The following is a 6000-nucleotide window of genomic DNA, read 5'->3' on the forward strand; positions in this document are numbered from 1 at the left end:
AGAGCTAAAATGCTCCAGATTGCCTTAAAAATCCCTCCCACCCGTCCAGAAAGGTGTCTGCATTCCCCTTAGCCCAGACGCCACGGTGCCCTGTGCTAGTGACAAGGCAGTGTCAAGAAAAGAAGGGGATTTGGGACACTTTGGGCCATTTCTCCGCCTCAGTCAATATTCAGAAGAGTAAGTGCTCAGTGGAATTTTCCTTTGTTACCAGCATCTGCAGTAATGTCTGGATCTCGTTCTCTCTTTCTTTAATATCGCAGAAGTTCTGCCTGTGAACAACATCAAGAAAGAGAAGCAACGTGAGGACCATGTGGAGAAGGCAGAAGCCCAGGAGATGCTCCCAGAAAAGGAGACTATTTTCCAGTGTCCTGACAGAAGAAGGAATTGCGCAAACCAGTGTAGAGTGACGGGGAATCAGAAGACGCCTGTGGGAGCCAGGCTGGTGGAAGAGGGCACTGGGGACCGAGGTATCTGTAAGGTCACAGAGGGCACCGGGAAGGGGACAAGAGAATGGATGTTCAGTGCCCCCGCCGGGCCAGGGGAGAGCTGCCAGGATGAGGTCGCTCAGAGGTCCAGGAGCAGGATGCACCCAGCCGAGGGACACTTCGTAAGCAGCGAGTGTGGCAAGGGGTTTAGCTGCTGGTCGTCCCTCAACATCCACAGACGGACCCACACCAGCGAGAAGCCGTACAAATGTGGCAGGTGCGGGAAGAGCTTCAGCCAGAAGCCCAGCTTGGTGCGGCACCAGCGGAACCACACCGGGGAGCAGCCCCACCGTGCGCTGAGGGCGGGAAGCGCTTCCGCCAGAAGCAGCACCTCCTCACGCACCAGAGAACCCACGCCCGCAAGAGGGGGCATGCATGCCCCGAGTGCCAGCGGAGCTTCCGCCACCCCATAATGCTCGTAGTGCACCAGCGCTCCCATGCCAGGGACAAGAAGATCTTCAAGGAGACGGGAACGCGGAAGAAGCACCAATGGGTCCCACCAGGAGACAAGGTGCTGGTGTGGGCTGAGGGCAGCAGCGGCTTTGGCTGGCAGCTGCCCCTCGTGAGGCCGCCCAAAGCCCAGCCCAGGGGGTGGCAGTTCCTCTGCCGTGAGTGTGGGAAGAGCTTCACCTGGGGGTCGTCTCTGAACATCCACCAGCGGATCCACACCAGGGAACGGCCCCACCCGTGTGCCGAGTGCGGGAAGTGCTTCCGCCAGAAGCCCAACCTGACACGGCACCAGCGCATCCACACCGGGGAGCGGCCCCTCCTGTGCAGGGAGTGCGGGAAGGGCTTCACCCAGTAGCAGCACCTCCTGAAACACCAGAGGATGTTATGAAGGCCAAGATTATAACAGGGCTTAAAAAAGAACTAGCTAAGTTCATGGAGGACAGGTCCATCAGTGGCTATTAGCCAGGCTGGGCAGGGATGGTGTCCCTGGCCTCTGTTTGCCAGAAGCTGGGAATGGGCGACAGGGGATGGATCACGTGAGGATTCCCTGTTCTGTTCATTCCCTCTGGGGCACCTGGCATTGGCCACTGTCGGAAGACAGGACACTGGGCTGGATGGACCTTTGGTCTGACCCAATGTGGCTGCTCGTATGAATTTATGAAATTGTTACACGGTGAAACAGAAATGGAGCTTTACACCCCTGCCCCGAGAAGTCCAAAGCTTACTACAAAAGCATGATATTAATATTCTTTGCTGCGCTGGCTTTTAATGAGACAATTGATGGTGAGATGTGACTCTGTGGGGGGCCATTGTGTCACCTTGGTGGTGGTGGTTTATTTTAAGTGTGTATGTTTTTGTTATTATCACTATTTTAAACTCTTGGCGCAAGTAGAAGGAAGGGAGAAAGAAACCTCGGAAAAATCCAAGCCCTTACCAGAATCTGACCAGAGGTGCTAGTATTTAAAGACCTGTGGGGTTCTGTTTTCTTAATGGCTGGAAGCCAGGTGCAATAGTGAGAATTATGCATGTGGACGGTGGGAGAGAGACATTTGGTCTCTATGGCAATTAACATTTTCATTACTTTTACACTCTTAAGAAGCTAAAGTGATCGTGGTAATGACGGCTTTGCTGGGTGTCGCAGTGTCTAACCTACTCTGTACCATGGGTGTTAACTGGTCATTATTCTTCTCCGAGGGGGAGGTCTCCATACGTGCTCCCGTATTCCCCCCCCACCCAGGTTCAAGCAAATGATTGGATTCTGCCCCAGGTCTATGCCGGGGTGGCAGGTTTGTAGAAATTTTGCTGGTGCCCAGAACCCTCCCCCCCCCAAACTCCGTTCCCCACTTGCCTAAGGCTCTGGGAGGGAGTTTGGGTGGGGGAGGTGGTCTGGGGTGCAGGCTCTGGGAGGGAGTTTGGGGATAGGAGGGGTGCAGGGGTCAGCGCTGTGGGGCTGTGGGTTTGGGGTGGGGCTGAGGGGTTCATGATACAGGAGGGGTCTCAGGGTTGGGGCAGAGGATTAGGTGCAGTGCAGAGTGATGAGGGCTCTGGCTGGAGCTGAGGATGAGGGGGTCATCATGCAGGAGGGGGCTCAGGGCTGGGGCAGAGGATTAGGGTGTGGGGGGATGAGAGCTCTGGTTGGGGCTGGTGCTGAGGGGTTCATGATGCGGGGCTCAGGGCTGAGGATCGGGGGTTGAGGGCTCTGGCTGGGGATGAGGGTTTGGGGCGTTGGAGAGGCTCAGGGCTAGGGCCGAAGGGCAGGATAAGGGCAGCCTCCCCTGCCATTAGTGAATGGGGGGCACTAGGACCCTGCGGCACCAGCTGATGCTGGGAGCCGGCAGAGGAGAGTCAGGGTGAGCTGCAGGCTCCATGGCCAGGGACATGCACTGGGCCAGCAAGGGGGTGGGGGATACTCGGGGGAGGCCCATGGGGGCAGCAGGTGGGGCCGGGAGGCGACCCAGCCCCAAACACTGGTGGAGCCGGGCCCCCGGGCCCCGACTATTGCTGGAGCCCGGGCACCACGAGTGTATATAACTCGTCCCCCCTGGGTCTGTGCCCGTAGGGGGAGCTGAGCATCACAGCCCGACCCCTGACACAACAAGGGGCTCCGGGGGGAGACTTGCCCTGAGTTCGCCCCATCCAGCGTTTGGGTGTGGGAGGGGTGAGGGGTCAGGCTGCCGTAGCTGCCCGTCGGGGAGCTGATCCAATGGCTACTGGGGCCAGTGGCAGTGGTGGTAGCACCCGTGGGAGTGCTAGTGTAGACAGGGCGCAGGCGCTGGCATCACCACGTTGGCTCCACTTGCTCAGAGCAGGTCAGGATGGCAGAGTGGTTCAGATGTCGATAGAAAACTCTCCAGACAAGAATCCCAAAGCGCCGCCCCTCGAAGCCGCCAGTCTCTGATCTCCACCATAGCGTCTCCTGCTCGCAAACAGGCAGGTCACAGAGTACGAATAGTTAGCGATTGTACACGATGTGCCCAGGGCCTGTTCTCTCCCGGGGCTCTCAGCTCCCAGTGACGTCCCCGGGAGAAGGCTCTCAGCACCTTACAGTACTCGGCCCTCAGTGCTGCGCTGACGTGTGCGTCATTGTGCGGTATTTTAATCTCACCGTGGAAACACATTGGTTTGTACAGGGACTTTTACTTACAAAATGAAAACACAGGTGAGACCGTAGCTCTGTACGGTGCTAGGCAGGCCGGCCGGCCGGCAGCAAGTCCGGGCCCCAGGGCAGACCAGTCAATGGGCCCCACGCGCCCAGGCTGTGCCCGCGCAGACGTGGTCCGCCTGACATTCGGGCAGTGCTGTGTCTGTGCTGGCCGGTGCCCAGGGAGCTGCCGGCTGCACGTGGTGCGCTCTTCCGGCACGGCCAGGGCTGCTGCATGCCCACCCGGTAGGGTCGCCAACTTCTAATTGCGCAAACCCAAATACACTTGCCCCGCCCCCTCCATGAGGCCACACCCCAGCCCACCCCTTCTGCGAGGCCCTGCCCCACTCACTCCATCCACCCTCTGTCGCTCGCTCTCCCCCGGCCTCGCTCACTGCCACCAGGCTGGGGGAGAGTTTGGGTGCGGGAGGGGGGTTGGGTGCAGGCTCTGGGAGGGAGTTTGGGTGCAGGGTATGGGCTGGGGCAGGGGTGTGGGGTGCAGGAGGGGGTGCAGGCCCTGAGAGGGAGTTTGGGTCGGGCTCTAGGCTGGGGCAGAATGTTGGGGTGCAGGCTCTGGGAGGGAGTTTGGGTGCAGGGTGTGGGCTGGGGCAGGGGTGTGGGGTGCAGGAGGGGGTGCAGGCTCTGGGAGGGAGCTTGGGTGCAGGGTGTGGGCTCTAGGCTGGGGCAGGGGGCTGGGGTGTGGGAGGGGGTCAGCGCTTACCTTTGGCAGCTCCCGAAAGCGACCGGTTCACCCCTCTTGCGGCAGCTCCTAGGCAGGGGGCCCAGGGGGGTCTCCACGCGCTGCTGCCCACAGACACTGCCCCTGCAGCTCCCATTGGCCACAATTTCTGGCCAATGGGAGTTGCAGAGTTGGTGCTTAGGGTGGGGGCAGCATGCGGAGACCCCCCCCAGAGGCATAGGGGCGTTCCTGAACCCCGCTGTGCTGCTGGCAGTGGTGGCCGGGGGCTCCCAGGCCCTTTTAAATCGCCCTAGACCCTGGGCAATCACCCCCTTTGCCCACCCCAGCAGGCCTGCTACTATGGGACTTTATCTAGAGTGAGTGAGGCAGGGCCGCCCAGAGGATTCAGGGGGCCTGGGGCAAAGCAATTTTGGGGGCCCCTTCCATAAAAAAAAGTTGCAATACTATGGAATACAATATTCTCGTCGGGGCCCCTGCGGGGCCCAGGGCAAATTGCCCCATTTCCACCCCTCTGCCCCCGTGCAGCCCTGGAGTGTGGCCAGATAGTTGGGCTCTGTCGAAACAGCACTGGGGGGGTGGGGCATTTAACACTGATTCGTCCTCAGTGGGGTCCAGATCAAACTCGCTCCATTTACACTGAGCAGCAAAGTCCAGCCCCTGACGCTGCAGGTTCAGTGTGGTACGTGAACCACCGAGTGAAGCTCTTCGGTGACCTTTTCATGTTCTCTGTATGTATAAATATCTCCTGTCTGTGCGTTCCAGTCTATGCATCCGAAGAAGTGGGGCTGTAGCCCACGAAAGCTCATGCTGAAATAAATGTGTTAGTCTCTAAGGTGCCACAATACTCCTGTTCTTTCTTTGGTGACGGTTACAACAGGTAGGAACAGCAGGGGATTTCCTGCCTTTTCACTCGGCGCCCGCCTTGACAAAGCCAGGCAGGTATTTGCTGAGCATACTGATGTGCTGCAGAGTAGCAGCCCTGTTCTTTCTGCGGCTACAGACTAACAGGAGCACTTCACTTCCCAGTAACTTTCCCCACGTTTCTTACATTGCACAAAGTTAAACCCGTGTTCTTTACTTACTCCGGTGTGGGTGGGCGTGTGCCCACCAACCCTGCTCCCTGCCAGCTGGGGCGGAAGAAAGCAATCGAATCACAGGGCTGGGAGGGACCTCGAGAGGTCGCCCAGTCCAGCCCCCTGTATGATCCAGACCATCCCTGACAGGTGTTTGTCCAAGCTGCTCCTAAAACCCTCCCATGGCGGCAATAGGGGGGTTGGTTTTACTTGGAGGGATTCAGCTACTACAGCGATGGGGGGAGAGACACAAGCCCCGAGGCGCTGGACAGCTCAGACTTGGGCCCCTAGACCGCCCGGGAGAGGTAAGTGCAGTAACATCCGTCGTACCATCACGGTCACGACAACGGACCTGTACTTTATGCAGGACACTGAATGTGACTTCAGAGATTCTCTGCTTCTGTGGATGAACAAGTCGTCGTGTTGTATGTTAGGCACCAAAGTCTCTGCTAGCCCCTGTAGCAGAGGCTGTGGTATTAGTGAGCAGAGCTTAAATTCTCATCCATTATTTCCCGGAGCCCCCCACGCCCTCCCCCCCATGCTGTAAAAACTCCAGGGCCCAGCAGGGTGGAGGGGAGGCTCAGAGTTCCAGCCACTGGGCTGGTGGGGCGAGCTCGGGGCTTCTGCCCTGTGGCGGGGTGATGGGCTCTG

The sequence above is a fragment of the Mauremys reevesii genome, linkage group 2, assembly GCF_016161935.1.
Source record: "Mauremys reevesii isolate NIE-2019 linkage group 2, ASM1616193v1, whole genome shotgun sequence".
Taxonomy (NCBI): domain Eukaryota; kingdom Metazoa; phylum Chordata; order Testudines; family Geoemydidae; genus Mauremys; species Mauremys reevesii.